The 16,097-nt window shown below is 37.7% G+C and overlaps 1 long non-coding RNA gene across 1 annotated transcript in view; it reads left to right on the forward strand.

The window, feature by feature from the left end:
- Positions 1-290: 290 nt before the first annotated feature.
- LOC110679655 overlaps positions 291-16,097 on the forward strand; it is a 49,658-nt gene continuing 33,851 nt past the window's right edge. The window contains exons 1-2 of the long non-coding RNA XR_002502685.1: positions 291-798; positions 2,352-2,633. This is a non-coding gene — a long non-coding RNA (uncharacterized LOC110679655). The remainder of the gene's footprint in view (positions 799-2,351; positions 2,634-16,097) is intronic.

Genomic DNA, 16,097 nt, shown 5'->3' on the forward strand with positions numbered 1-16,097 from the left:
CTGAAGAAAAATTTCGCATCTGCCATGATCGGCAATGTTTCGAAAGTTGTAACAAACTTGATGAATAACAGCAGCGAAGGAGAGCCCCAAAGAGAGAGTGATGGTGAAACCCATTTCTTTCACTCATTTACCATTGAGGATAGGTGTTTTACTTTTTTCTATAATTCACTGTTATCCTACCGATATAATCAGAGCTGTAGCAGTAGACGACAAACAGACTCTCATGATGTGTAGTGGATCATGATTGTTACAGACAGGGATAGGTGAGAGATTCTCTCAATTTCCCTGTTCTTTTCCAAAGTTGCTCTGCTTAATGCAGTGGCTTTCAATCGACAAACTTTGAATTGGCTCCTACAATCACTGAGGTTCAGAAGCATCCCGCTCTACTTACAATCACCATTTCAACCAAATCGAGTGTAAGATTTCGTCTCCGCCAACTGTCTCGATCGCGGGCGGTTTTAAAATACCCCAATTTCCGAATCGAGACAGCTGCTGCAACCTTCAGGGCATCCTTTCTAATCGCGCGAAGCTAATTTCGTAACACGGAAGTCTTGGTGCTGCACCCCTTAATGCACCATCTTAGAAAGATTGCTCAGTTCAGTTCGCGATATCGACTGCTTCGGGCGTAGCAGCTTTTCCGGTTCAGAAAAATTCCTTCGAATTAGCAGCTGAATTCGCTCCCGAAAAGTCGTGCGTGAGTTCGCGGATCGGTTACGTTACGACATTCGTCGCAAGATTGTTCAAACGAAGGAACAGAACCTGTGAGCAGTCCTTTGATCCAATCTGCCGGAAAAAAGGGTAAATTTTTGCCATTACATTCCGATCTGGAGGATGATTGCTGTTGGGTGCGAAGTACGCACGAAATGTTTCATCAATTATAGCACACGTATACCAAATGCACAGTGGTTCGATGGCGGCCAAAAGTCAAACCGAACGTTTTTGTGGTTCAAATTCAAAATTTGAAACACCCTTGGATTTTGGATTTTGTTCAACCCTTACAGGCTGAAATAAAGGCTGTTGTCAAAGTCAAGAGTTCTCAGAGACTATCACGCGAGTATTTCATAGTTTCTTCAAGAATTTATTCTCAGATACCTTATAAACAGTTTCAGGAATTCTTCTTATGATTTCTCCTAGTAATTCCTCCTAAATCTCTTTCATAAAATCCTCCAGTAGTATTTCAAGAGATGTTTCGAGGAATCTGTTCAGTATTTGCTCCATGGAATCCTTATGCACTCCAATGCTTCTACTTCCTGTTATTTCCACAGGGATTAGTTTAAAAATTTTAACAAAAACTATAGCAGAATTTTCTCCAAGTATATTTGAATATTCGACTAATTTTTCTACTGATTTCCCCGGTTGTAACTATTGGAAACAGGAGTTGAATTCTGAGAAAATTGAGAGTATCTCTCACTTATCGCTCTCTGTAACCAGCATGATTCGCAGCACATCATGAGAGCCTGTTTATCGTCTACTGCTACAGCTCTGGGGAAAAGTATTGCTGTCGGATGTTTTGAGATTGTTTATCACGCCTGTAAAACAAAACACCTACCCCCTAAGGTAAATAAGCGAGAAAAATGAGTTTTATCGCACTCTCTTTGGGGCTCTCTTTCTCAGTTGCTATCCATCAAGCTTATTACAACTGGCGAAACATAGCCGATCATGAATCGATACAGATGCGATGTTTTTTTGCTTGCTTTGATCGTGCTTCAAAATCACCTGACAACGAACTCTGCGATGCCTGAGTTTGAGTTTTTGGCCGACTTTTGTCCTAGATCGAACCACTATGCTGCACTGCCTGCCTTCATGCTAGGTGGATGATATGGGGTGGTAGCGATTAGTGGAAATATGTGTTTTAATGATGAAAACACGCGTCCGGTTGGGAAGTGGTGTTAGGCCTTACCGCGAAGAAGGGCCTTAAACGCGGAGCCGCAGATTTCTTGGTGGTGGATTGTCGAAAAGGAAAGGGTTTTCTTGATGGGTTGGCTGCGAAGTCCGATTTAGTGGTTGTGTTTGGCTAATAATAAATTTCGCTTTCGTGAGGAATGTTAAACGCGAGGAATTCGCGACGCTCGGTGAAGGGAAGCAGGGAAAGTGTATGATGCTCTTGGTTGGTCAATGTACGAATTACGGCATAATGACTGAGCCAGTTGAACAAACAAAGAACGGATCGAATAGCTAGAGACGATTCGAGTGTGACGGTGGTGTAATTGCTGAAGTGTTCGGGTCACTTCGGAGCTTTTAATCGAATCTAATCATGCTTCTAGCTACTCAAATTTGTCTTTCTAAGTGATAAAGCTTCTGATCCTTATAAAGACGAGACTTGAGCCGATTCCCGACTATCTCCTTTTCAGTAGTGCACTCCAAATAATCTCTGGACAAAAGCTTCACATCAACCTTCACACTGACGCAGCTGCTTGGCTGTGAACTGGCAAAGGTGGCCACCGAAGGGTCGAAAACGCTTTGGGAAGCTCGGTGTAGTAACCGAAGCAGCAGAACTAGTAGCAGGCGTGGCTCGAGTTCTAGTTCCAGCAGTGCCAGTAGCAGACACAGCAGTCGCAGTTCGGATAGAAAAGTGAAAAGTCTCGGCAGTAGCGGAAGTACCAGCGGACCCGAATTCATGCCAGAGGAACTAAGTTAGTAGTACTGCTTCAGGAATATGTCACCTCTACCTCTCATCTGCTTCCACCGTCATCCACGTGTTTCTATAACCACATGAATCAATCCACGTGTATTTTAAATTTCATTGAAACAGAACGAACATTCGACGAAATTCGTAATCATAGCATTCCAAATTCCAGCTATCATTAGATTTATTCCGATTCCATGTTACGCAAAGTTGCCCTTCTTTCTCGCTGAAAGCGACACTATAAATAGCCAACCTCCTTCGTAGGAAGGATTACGATGTCAAACGGGCCTACCTACTCAATGGAACAACAACCTTCCTATTCGTGGAATCAGCAGTCTGAATGAAATGCTAATTTTGTTTGGATGCTGCTTGTAGCGGGGAATCTACTTTCTGAAACGGAAACCTTTGCCACATTTTATGCGTACAACTTTCTCAACGTGGATAAGCGGTGTGCTGCTGTCAGCTGGGTTCCAAATGTTAATTTTCGTTATATAACCGGCTTCTGTTTGAACAACGTCTTACAGGAAAGAAAATAAGTGTAAATGGCTAATTTGTTGCGCAGTTCCAGTCTAATTTTTAATGCTCATACACGTGTACATGCAGGCTTCAGAGAACGTGCAATTCATTGGAAGACATGGATTCGAGTTGCTTCAGGATTCATCTAAAAAAAAATTCCAACTGAAATGCTCCTGGATTTTGTGTAGGTATTTATTTTTCATCAGTGATTCTTGCATTAAACACCAGGATATTTTTATCTATTCCGTCCAAGGACTATATCCAGAGATCCCTTTAGGGTGTTCTACAAGGACTCTCAGGGATTTATTCAGAATTTATACAAAGGGTTTTTCAGACAATCAGAAATTCATTTTGGGATTCTTCCATGATTCCAGAATAAGAATAGTTTTAGTCCTTTGCACTCCGCTCATAAAACCACTGAGCTGAGAAGCAGGCTCTGTTCCATGTTGAAATGTAACGCCAGAAAAAAGAAGTGCAGTAAGACTAAGGTATCACAGATACCTGCCCTGATACCTGAAAATTGTGAAACCAAAAAAATCATTTTTTCTGAGAAACTCTACAATAATGTCTATGCCAGTTTCTTCATTTCTTCTTCTTTCTGGCATTACGTCCCACTGGGACAGAGCCTGCTTCTCAGCTTAGTGTTCTTATGAGCACTTCCACAGTTATTAACTGAGAGCTTACTTTGCCGATTGACCATTTTTGCATGCGTATATCGTGTGGCAGGTACGATTATACTCTATGCCCTGGGAAGTCGAGAAAATTTCCAACCCGAAAAGATCCTCGACCGGTGGGATTCGAACCCACGACCCTCAGCTTGATCTTGCTGAATAACTGCGCGTTTACCGCTACGGCTATCTGGGCCCCCAGTTTCTTCATTTATTAAGGATTATTAAAAAAAAATCATTTACGATTACTATCAGGAATTGTCCAACCATTTTCCTTCAGGCATTATTCGATGAAATCTATTAGACACTTTTTTTCCAAGAATTCCTCAACAAATTCGTTCTGGTATTCCGCATTAAGTTTCTCCCATATTTTTCTTTCGATATTTCTTCAGAATTTCATCAAGATAGTATTGCTACAAGTATTTTTTTTCAATAAAATCGTCATGAATTCTTTACAACTTCATCCAAGGTTCCGCATTAGTTAATAGGGGGATTAGGGGCATAATGAACATACGGGGCGAAATGGACACCCTCTCAATATCTGATAATACACATATTTCATCAAAAGTTCATTCACTGCATGAAATCTGTAATGCATTTGAAATGCTTGACGGTAAAAAAAATTATTTTTTGCTTCAATTGTTCTTTAAAATTTGACTTAAAATTTTTCTTAGTTTCAAATTGGCATATAAGCAAGACCGTGGAAGAATCTAATTTTTGAGCAAAGTAACGAACCCAGAAAGGTTCTTTTTAGCTATTATGATTGAGGGAGAGTCCTTTTGCATATCGGAATGATTGACAGTCATTGAATATGTTGGAATAACTAAATTTCATACAGGTGTTCATTTCGCCCCGATACCTTTTTACCAGCCTTGTTTTCGACCCAATTTTCTATCTCGCTTTTCTGACATATGATATGATTTTTATCACTATGAATGAATGTGGCACGTCGTACTAACATCAAACTTGAAGACTAGCCGGGGGTAAATTAAAAACATTGCCATTTAAGGGTCTTAAAACGAACATTTGCTTAACGTGTCCATTATGCCCCTAATTCCCCTACTACAAAAATTATTACACAGGGTGTCGACTACCTGGAAAAACCTGGAAAGTCAGGGAATGTCAGGGAATTTATTTTTGACCTGGAAAGTCAGGGAAAATCAGGGAATTTCACTTGAGGTCAGGGAAGAAATATCAATACTACAACATCAAACGAGTTTATTGTCTGCAAAGTAATTGATTATGCTAAATCAATACACCTTCAGCATGGCTTTGATTTGCAGCCGTGGACTTTAACCACTAGACTAAGGAACCAGGACCCAGAAAATTCTCCAGAAATTCTGAGGATGATTCTCAAAGTTCCTCGATTATTTTTAGTAATCCAGAAAATCATTGAAAAGCAGAAATTTCAGGAATATCATTTGAAATAATCTTGATAATCTATTGACCAGTGCTGGGAATGGTAATAGTAGTAGGCTTGAATTTCACGAAAATCACGTGGCTCTTTCCAGCTCAAAAACGTGAATCTCATCAAGTAGCCTATCTTGGGGGCATGAATTTTCTAAAACGTTAGTGTCATTGAAGGCTCTAAATGCGGGAAATTCAGCGGAAAATAGAACATTTTTCTACAGTAATTTTGGGTTGCCCTTAGCAATGGGTGTTTTGCAATTTTCAAAGCTTTTTGTCTACAGCAGCGATAGACGTGAGTTTCACTGGTTTCGCTGACTGTGATTGGCTTTGTTTGGCTACTGTAGAGTGAATTTCAGAATTTTTCACAGCCCTGCTATTGACAATTTGTGATATTACTTAGAGATACTCGTAGATGAGTTAGAAGAGTTCCTCGGAGCATTGCTGAAGGTACGACTAGTACAAGAGAAACATTAGAAACCTTCTAATCAGCGCATTGTTCAAGCCCTGAATGCATTCCGTTAAGAATATTTAGATATTTTTTCGTGGAGAAAAGCTATTCTAAGGAAAAAATATGTTATCCTGAAAAATATTTTCATAAGCATTCCTGGAATAGTTCTAGGAAATCAAAATGCTATTTTTAGAAATATTTAAGACTGAAAGACATTCTCTATCAATTTTTAGAGAATCTTGGAGATGAGGAGCTTCTGGAGGATATCTTTCAAGAGTTCATTGAGAAGTATTGAAGGAGCATCTGGAAAAAAAATCTTAAGAATTTCAAGAAGAATTTCTGAGCAATCTATGTGGAATTCCTTGAAGCAATTCTCCAAGAAAGTTTTATGGCAATGGCTAGAATTTTGCCTATAAGAAGCCAAATTTTTGGATAGCTTTCTTCCACTAAAAAAAGTATGATGGATAATCGTAATAGTGTTGCCTCTTGTATAAAAATGGAAGGAGGACCAAAATTTTCGTTCATGCCTAGGTCTGAGGTAGTTCACTAGCCGATTCATACGGATCTTCAAGTTTGAAATGTAAATAGATTCTCAATTGTTTAGTTTTATCATATCAACTTGAATAAACGTTCAAGAATGTCATCTGGCAGGTACATATATCTCAATAAAGCAAAAGCCTTTGATCAGTTTATTCATACGACCTATAACATAACGAATATGTATCTTCTTGTAAAAATCTTACTTATTTCGGTTCAAATTAACCAACTCAGTGGTCTGGAACTTTTCTGGAAAATGACTGGAAGGTCAGGGAAAGTCAGGGAATTTTATTTTCAAAATTGAGTCGACACCCTGTTACAGTCCGATCATTTATACAAAAAGTTATCAGAGATTGTTTCCGAATTTCTTCAAAAAGTATGGAAGGACATTGTTCAAAGATTCGATTTTGTTCAATTAATTTATCAATTCATTGAAAAAATCCGATGAAGAATTTCGTACAAAAATCTAGGAATTCTTTCAGAGCTCACCGTAGGGATTCATCAAGACATACTTAGGATTCACACAAGTTTTATCAGAGACTACTATTGGATTTTCTTCAGAAATTCCTCGCGGATTTTTTTCAAAATTTTCTCCAAAAACAAATCTTTGACATTTCCCTGGAGACATTGCAAACTAGGAGTTAATTTAAAATAACCTTTTTTTTTGCAGGATTGGAATATCAAATCGCCAACTTTTTGTATAGATTGCACGGATTCTGAGCCTGTCTGAATTTCGGTACACTACTGTATTTTTCTATTGTGCGCAAGTTTTACAATTGGTCGGCGTTAAGTCATAGGGGACCAAGTACAAAACATGGGAAAATTTGATTATTCTCTCATTAGATGCGAAATTACCTTACCTCCGTTTCACTTTGACCAGATTTGATGAAATTTGTAAACTGCAAGAGATATGTGACAAATTTACTTTGAATGATCAATAAAAATCGATAAAAGTGTGCAGTCAGAGTGGACCAAGTGTTTATTACTAGAATAGCGAAAATGATCAGCGCGCTGAGGAATGCGAGGAAATGAAAAACATTTCAAGAGTTTTGTCAGATTTTTCGACATCGAATGGTTCTTCTACTTATCCATCAATAGAAATTTATGAATATTACTTAATTCGATGCATTTGATTTTGATTTTTGATCATTTACCATATTTGGATGGGTGGTCAGAAATTGCAACAATTTCTGTGCAGACAAAGCGAACCAAGTGTTGGAAAGCAATAAACTGATTGATTATTGCATTTTTTTAGTCAATTTCAGAGTCCGATAGAAGCTTATGGTAGTTCTGTGGTGTATGTATGGAATGTGCTAGAACCCGCTTATTGGACCAGTATATTTTGGTCGGTACTCAAAATTTTCACTTGGTCCACTCTGACTGAACACATATTTGAATATTTCTGGTCTTCAATGCCCTGACTCTGCAAAACCTTAATTTTCAAGCTATCGTAATGCAACTGATCTCGGTATTGACGAATGGAATATAAAATAATTCACGATACTTGTATCGAAGGGTCTTGATAATCTACTTATCTTCGAGATATGCACCCAGTTTAACCATGCATAGGCTTACCAGATGGTATCCTGTTATCTGCATGTTTGTGAATACATTCATGAATTCTTTGTCGTCCCCTCGATGTGCATGTTCAGTCAACAGCGATTTTACAATTACTGCATATTGGGATTGAGTTAAAACAAACTAAACACTCTTTATTATATTTAAAAAATGACATAAGGAAATGAATAACACAATTATTTAACAAACATTTGCAAAGGAAAGAAAACCCTGGGCAAAGGCACAACCTTGTGATCAGCTTGATTGCTGTCAGGTCTCGGGGCTTAAATGTATCTTTACTCTGAAGAGAAAGATGCACACTAGTGGTGCCAATGGTGATAATAATCAAAAGTGTTTTCTAATGGACACTATTGATTACCATCGCCGTGAACTGATACTTTACGTGGTCTATGATGAAGCGGCCCTTGTTTGTTTTTTCTATACGCATTTTATTTATACTTCCAGACACTCATCCGGAGCATTATTTTATTTGTTTTAATGTGCATCAAAACCTCCTAACATTGAAGAAATCGCGCTGAACAGGAACACACATGGCCGTACAAGGATACAGCAGAATCTTACTAAATCCGTTTCTTATACCAATAATATCACTATTTACTAATTTACTAATTATAACACTCTCTTCTCGTCAGCTAGCGTCATCTCAGGATTAAGTTTTTCATCATAGCATTGAATATATTATAAAAACTGATAAAGTGTTCAAATTGAAGCATGGAACATATGCGTTATGAAAGAAGTTTTATGCTGGTCAAACGAATGCTGTCAGACTAAAAAACTTGTGACTAATCGCTATCTCTATTTATAGGTACCCGTAACCGCAAATAGGAATAGTAGCTCATGAGAAAAAAACTAGGATATAAGTGAGTAGGAAATAATCACTAACACCCCCAACACTGAAAAGGTAAGCACATATACTATTCCATTAATTCCATTCTAAAATAAATCTGATTAAGGAGTGTTATCTTAGACGCGTACTCGGAGGTAGTTTTAGTGAAAACAGGTAGCCCAGTGTAAGTGATTAGTATAATCTGCGCTTGTGATTGCTGTGCGATGCGCTTCATTGTTGCAGGACATTGTTCTCATTATTATTGCGGCCTTCAGCCCCTCGACGAGATCACCTTAAGAAGCTATATGAATAATCTCGTTGCTGGTTTTGAAAATAGTGATAATGTAATAATATAGTGAGATGATGTTATTGTGTCGAATAAGTTTGTGTGGTTAATAGTAATAAGCTACAAAGATGGTGATTATTTGAGTGATGATAGTTGGTGATATTATAAATATTAGTGATATAAGCAACAAAAACCTTACTTTTATTTTAATGAATATAATGATATTGAGTGTTGATATGATTTATTTATTACAGTGATTATTTTTTAATGAGAAGTTTTATACTTTAAACTTGATAGAGCAGTAGTGTTGTGTTGTGGCTGGGTTATAGATGTGATGTTAATAACAAAATTGGTACAGATAATGGTGACGCTGTTAGTAGAAATTCAGTTGATAATAAAGATAGTGATATCAATACCAGTGAATAGTGCTATGAAGTAATCTAATAGTTATCAAGTGAAGTGATAGTGTGAAAAGAACGTTTCCCACCTTCTACCGTAACCTTCTGAGACAGATCGCAACAGTGTCTTCTTGGAAGCCATCTTTCCGTGCACGTCTGGTGAACTGCTTCAGAAGGATTACGTCCTCTTTTCTATCTAAAGTCTAGTTTAGAGCTTTGGACAGTATTCACTGTACGGCTAGCAACATACAAAAAAAAAAAAAAAAAAAAAAAAAAAAAAAAAAAAAAAAAAAAACATTTGCAAAGGAAAGAAAAATAATTTAGAATGATTATTCGAAAATATCTTCTTCTCAGAGGCATAAACCCTCTCCAGCTTTTCACAAACCTTGTAATGTACAAATAAGTTTTAAAGCTCGAAAGGAAAATATTTAACAAAATAAGAGATAAACCCGACCCGATTTTGCGGAGAACTTTTTGATGTATATTTTTTTATAAGCGAATTTTTTCAAGTCTTTTGCAATTTTTTTCTAGTAATTATGAATATGAATAACATAGGGTTGAAAAAAACTTTGATAAATTGTTCACAACTTGATGGAGAGCCGATTTTTTTTTAAAGAGGCTGACAAAATCAGGTAACTTATGTATTCTTAAATGAATTTCCCGTTTGTTTAAAACACACTTGTCAAATTTTTTTGCATCCGTAAGATAAAAACAAAATATTTTTATACGAGAGCCCTTAAATTAAAAAAAAAAATAAGAAACAAAGGTTTGATTGGTTTCTCTCATACTTATATTAATTACAATAGATTTTCGCCATGTATAAATCCACTTTAAGATTTTTTCGGCACAGAAACACGATTTTGAACCCTGAAATTTTTATGATGAATTTATGTTGTGTCTCAAACAAATGATTCAATTTTAAATTCTTCTTTTCAAAAACATTCACTATTCAAAACCTTAGTTTTTGTGTTTGTATGGATTTTTTTTAAATGTCCTGAAAACTGTGAACTTGGTCCACTCTGACTTAACGCCGACCAATTATTAGCTTAGCTTACCTTGCTTAGACTGACTACACATATCAATGGTTGCTATTGCGTGATTGACCGAAGTCAGTGAAAATGTACAAAGGATCAACTAGAAGTTCGGCTGGGATTGGCCATAATCTTCTTCAGTGTGCATAATTCAGTGTCTCTATTTATACAGGGTCAATAACGGCGCCGACCAGGTCCTTGCAGTCAGGTGGGATTGGGGGAAGGAATGTTAATGTGTAACCTTTGCTACTTAGAGATCGTGTTTGCCTCTGCATCTCCACAAAGGTTACCGGGAGGGATGTTTGTTAATGGGTAGGATCGTTGGGTCTCAGGATTCACTTTGATAAGCGATTAGACCATGATAAATACTTATTTGTGTGATATAAACATGCTTATATGTAAATATAATATTTTCATTTGATTTGAACAATTTCATTGAGGTGACGAACCATTCAAAGTTTGTTGAACAAATACCTAAATGTAACATTCCTACAGCTGTCAGGACGAAAGCATATGTTATCATATTTTACTTATTTGAAAAGAAACAAAAAAACTCGATTGGCTGGAACATCATAGAACACTCTTATTCTTGTGCCGAAACTTACAGTGGCGAACCATCCAAAGTTTGTTGAAAAAAGTAAACCTTTCACAAGTCTACACTTGTAGTGTCGAACCATTCAACGTTTTTTTTAATTACAAAAATAAAGGTAAAAAGAAAGGGGTATTTAAGAAAAAAAAAATGTTAAACATGAATAATTCATGAATCAGAGTTTATGTCGACACTCACAGTGTTGACACACAGATTGTTGAAAGATAATATTTACGTTCCACCGTTATAACGATTAAATGTGCAATCATACATATTTTATAGATTAAAAATAGTAGCATGAAACGAGCTCACCAATTGATCCGTCATCCTTGATGAGCATCCACAATCCACTTTCAGCTTCACTCGTTTGCTCGGCCATATGCACTCAGAAAAAATAAGCGCATGACCCGAGAGGGGGAAAATACTGACGACTGCTCGAGCTTTCTTGACGCACTGACCAGGAGCAAGCGTCAAGGTCGAAGGATCAAAAAGAACTAATTGAACGCGGTACTTTCTCTAGACCGACGCGCAACATGTTTGATCCTGCCCTCATCGCCCGCTCCGCTGGAGCAAGCGTCAAGGCAGTGTTTGGATTTCGATCAGAATAAGCCGATCGAACCGTATTCGGAGAGTGTAACAGTTCGCGAACCATAGCAGTTCGTGGCACATCGCATTCGGGAGAGCCCTATGAATGTAAACATTCACTCTCTCGTTTGGTACGTGGCACGAGAGCGTTCAAGAGCAGCAACTCTGCAACAGTATCGAGCAATTCGGGTGAATTATGTTTTGCATAAAATTGGTAATAACTTTCATATTGTCTGATAATGCAACCCTTAACAACCTAACTATAATCTATTGGACCATTGAACACCCCTTTGGTTGCAAACATAGCACAGAAAATAAAAAATATTCGCCTCTGTTTCTTGATCAGAATTAGTGTGGGTCAGCGAATGTTACAAGTGTTGACACACAGTGATCGGGACCAAACAGTGGGTGATCTGTCTTATTTTAGTTCAAGTCTCGTTATCTTCAACGAACGGTAAATGTCATGTGTGTTGTATGAATGCAGGCGTATAAATAGGCTGAAATTATGGCTCGTGTGTCAATGATCGTTAAATTTTCCAAAGCCTGCGTCGCTCAAAAGGTGAAGAACAATTATATAAACAAACTGGCGTTAAAAGTTTAATGGCTATTTTTCTTGATCCGTGGTCGGAGGTTTGAATCACGTCGGTCAAGGGTCGTGCTTTATTTTTCAATACTAATGTTGTCGTCTTCCCATGGCATAAAATATTTTCTGTCTTGTTACAGCATATAAAAATGCAGAAATGGTTGCTAAAAAGGCTCTCAGTTGATAACTGTGAAAGTGCTCATAAGAAGACTAAGCTGAGTAGCAGGCTCAATTCTAGTAGGGACGTAAGAGGCATTCCACGAACAATGACACTTTTCTAGAATCGAATAGCCTCTTGAAATGTTCAGGCAGGTGGCTCCATCTTTCCCAATAGGGTAACGACTGTTTATTTCGTTCTTAAATGCTAACAGTTGGCGCCAGCGCCGAAAAGAACAGGTTATAACCTTTCGAACATTCAGTGTCTCTCACTGGCCGCCGAGCGGCGTGGTAGTGAAGAACTGTAAAAACGTATAAAAAATAATGAAAAACGTGAATTACAAGCAATTAGGATACTGGATTGAAAACGTAGTGATTGGAAATCAAGCGTAATGTGAATACATAACTTTTTGTGTTTAGTTCATGTTCCATGATGCTTTCTTTGCTTCAGGATTTCGTTTTAACTATCACTGGAAAAGAGCCATCTATTGCCTTTTCAGTTTTGAATATCGCCCCATTGACAACTGACTCTGCAGACGGTATGGTGCAGCTAGCTATCTAGTGCATCAACTATTCTATTAACATTCTCGATTGTCAATCAATCCCGCTTGGGGAGACAGGTCCGACCCATATTTCCACTCGATTGAAAGATAGACTTCTTCGGATTGTCGACGCCGAAATAGAGTGCGCCACCTATAGGATGACACATTGCTGCTTGCACCTCTCGGGTCCCCGAGTAGCAAATGATGTGCGGTGAGTGATTTCCTTTTATCCGTAATCCAAGTAGGGTAGGTGTATCTATGTCCAGGGAAATCAAGGAAATTTCAAGAAAAATGTATCCAATATGTAATCCGGGTTGACGAACAACTGTAATTTGTCGAAAGCCGGAAATCTACCCTAGCTGTTCGCAATGCATCCAGGTAGGTCGCCTCGCCGGTGATTGAGCAGGCATTTTAGAGCAGGCGGCCGCCTATTTATGGGGTTGAACAGACAAATGCCGACTCGACATGAGACAAGCTTGTTGAGCTCAGCTACCGAGAGTGACTCCTATTGATGAAATGCCACCAATGCATTCAATCAAGTGCATGTTGTGTCGACTATGGTGAACTGAGAGGGGGGACATTAGCATGACGATTTGGAGACTGATTAATTTCCAATTCAATTGGTACTTTACACAGACGTGGAGGTTTTTCTGCTCTCATTTTTTTTTTTTGTTTCGAACATATCCAACAGCGTTTTTACGGAGTCTAGGACTGAGTCATGCCGATAGAACTTTGCGCATTTGTTTACTGGCGAGCAAGGTCGCGTGAGTGAAATACATTTTCTACATGTTATTCGGATAGACGCATTCTGAGTCGCCGGAGAAAAAAAGATGGGAGGAAACCTGTGTGGGTGAGCGAGAGCTGCCGCCAGATGTGGAAAAACGCGCGTCGAAGTCGCAGTCACAGTCGTCGGCGTCAGTAGTTGCGTGGTTTAGTGCTACATTCTTTGAGGGCTGAGTTATTTTTGGAATCCAAATGATGTTTTCTCGAGCATTGAAAAGTGCGATGAATAAAATACACTGTTAAAATGTGCAAAATATTACTTGGTAGCAATACTTTCTCGATTTCATTTGCAAAAGTTGACAATTTTTGCTGTTCTACAGCGTGGAATACTCCTGCAATGTTTTTTTTTTAAGACATTCTGCCAACAAACCCCTTCAAGCTGCTTCCAGTGGATCAATATTTCCTTTAGAAATGCTTTCAGAAGTTAGCTCAGTGGCTTCTCCAAAACGTCTTTCAGTGGTTCTTCTAGAAATTCTCCCAAGGATTTCTGCTAGAATCGATCCAAAAATTGCAGTAAAAATTCATCCCAACATTTTTTCTAGTAATTGGAGGATTTTGAAAATCATGATCTCTCAGGAAAAGCTTCCTAACATAAATCTAAGGATCACAAAAATTCTTCCAAAGATGCACCTACTTCGGGAGATTTCTTAAGCATTTTCTCCAAAGATTTCCCAAGCAATTTCTCTAGGGAGTCAAAGTTCCTTCAGAGAGTACTCAGAGAAATTTCCATAGAATTCTAGGTATTTAAAAATTTATTCAAATATTCGTTCCAAGGATTTCTCTAGAAATTAATTAAAAAATTCTCCAATTCAAAGTTCCTTTAGAGAGTGCTCAGAGAAATTTCCAGAGAATAGGTATTTAAAAATTTATTCAAAAATTCGTTCCAAGGATTTCTCAAGAAATTAATTAAAAAGTTCTCCAATTTTGTAGATAAATAAATATTTCTCTATGTATTTTCCCAAGCATTTCAGCTATGTGGTTATGTCAAGAATTCTGCAATTAATTTATCTCGGAGTTTTTCAGGAGTTTCGTCAGGAGGAAATACTTTATGTTATAGATGCTTTATTGAATCGCTATAGAAGTATATAGGTATCACTGAAGGAATTCGAACAGGCTATGATTTTCATAGTTTTTTAGAATTCTACTAGATAAGAACTCGCTTAATGTGTCTATTATTCCTTTAATGCCTTCACAGTTGTAGTTTTATTTCAACAAACTGTAGAGGTAAATTATTTTTAACCTACACACCAACATTTTTCGCTGAAATCGGCCTTTTGTGTTGATTTTTTCTTAGCTAAAATATATAGAGAAAACTTAAAAGTAGATGGAGTACCGTGTACCTTTTAATTCCGCTCCTAAATGCTTATCTTTGACAGATACGCGTATTTCGACTACCACTTGCAGTCGAAATACGCGTATCTGTCAAAGATAAGCATTTAGGAGCGGAATTAAAAGGTACACGATACTCCATCTACTTTTAAGTTTCTTAATTGAGATTCTGCTCAGAGCATTCGAACATTAATAAGAGTAAAATATATAGCAAATGTTGCACGCAAATAAGACCGTTCCAGAAAATACGCACAATCAATCACGAACTCTGGAACAAGGTGAATTTCGGTTTACAAATGTACACCATGAATAAAAATCACGGCATCGGGAACTATGTTCCTCAAATCATTCGTAACGCCTGCGAAACGGATCAATGGTAGGAAGAAAATCAAGGATCCGTGATTTTTGTTCTAGTAAACTAGAACAGTATTTTTGGAACCTGGAACATAGTTCATGGTGATGTTTTGGATTCCTGGCACCTTTTAGATACATAATGATTTTTTATGGCCAGTTTTTCGTTAGTGAATGATTATAGAAGTATTTGCTAATGCAATTGATTGCATTGAGATACCATGACTGTAAATCCGTAAGCTACGCAATCCGAAAACACGACAAGCTAGCAGCAAATCCTTCTTTCAAAACCTTTCGGAAGCTACGCCCGCTTAGTAGAAGGAATACGCAATTTTTTCAGCGAATCGAGCACATTTTGAGCAATACGTAATATTTCTACACGCATAGCATGAAGAAGAAATAGTTACTTACTTGATAATTCACGCAGAAAACGTTCAAACATGCAAATTATGATGAAAATCTATAACAAACATGCATACCCTCAATTCTCATTTCGGACCGCCATTCCTTTGTTGACTACCGAGGATATTTGTTTATGCGCATGCGTTATCATTTTTGACAGCGCGCGTGAACAGAGTTCTTGTTATCAGGAACCAAATCGTGAAAATGGTTCAATGGGTTCTGGATATCATGATTTGAGAGTCATGATACCGAAAGCGTTACTAAACAAGCATGCTATTGGAAGAGGCAAGAACTATGTTCTTGGATTACTGATTAGGTTCATATAAACGAGATGCAAACAATCACGCTTTTGGGAATAGATTCATAAAATAGAACAAGCATTGTGTTCCGTTTACCATGACTTTTTGTTCACGATTATGAGAACGGATTTGTTTGCGTGTGTTGTAATTTCAT

This window comes from Aedes aegypti, chromosome 3, assembly GCF_002204515.2.
Source record: "Aedes aegypti strain LVP_AGWG chromosome 3, AaegL5.0 Primary Assembly, whole genome shotgun sequence".
NCBI classification, from domain to species: Eukaryota; Metazoa; Arthropoda; class Insecta; order Diptera; family Culicidae; genus Aedes; species Aedes aegypti.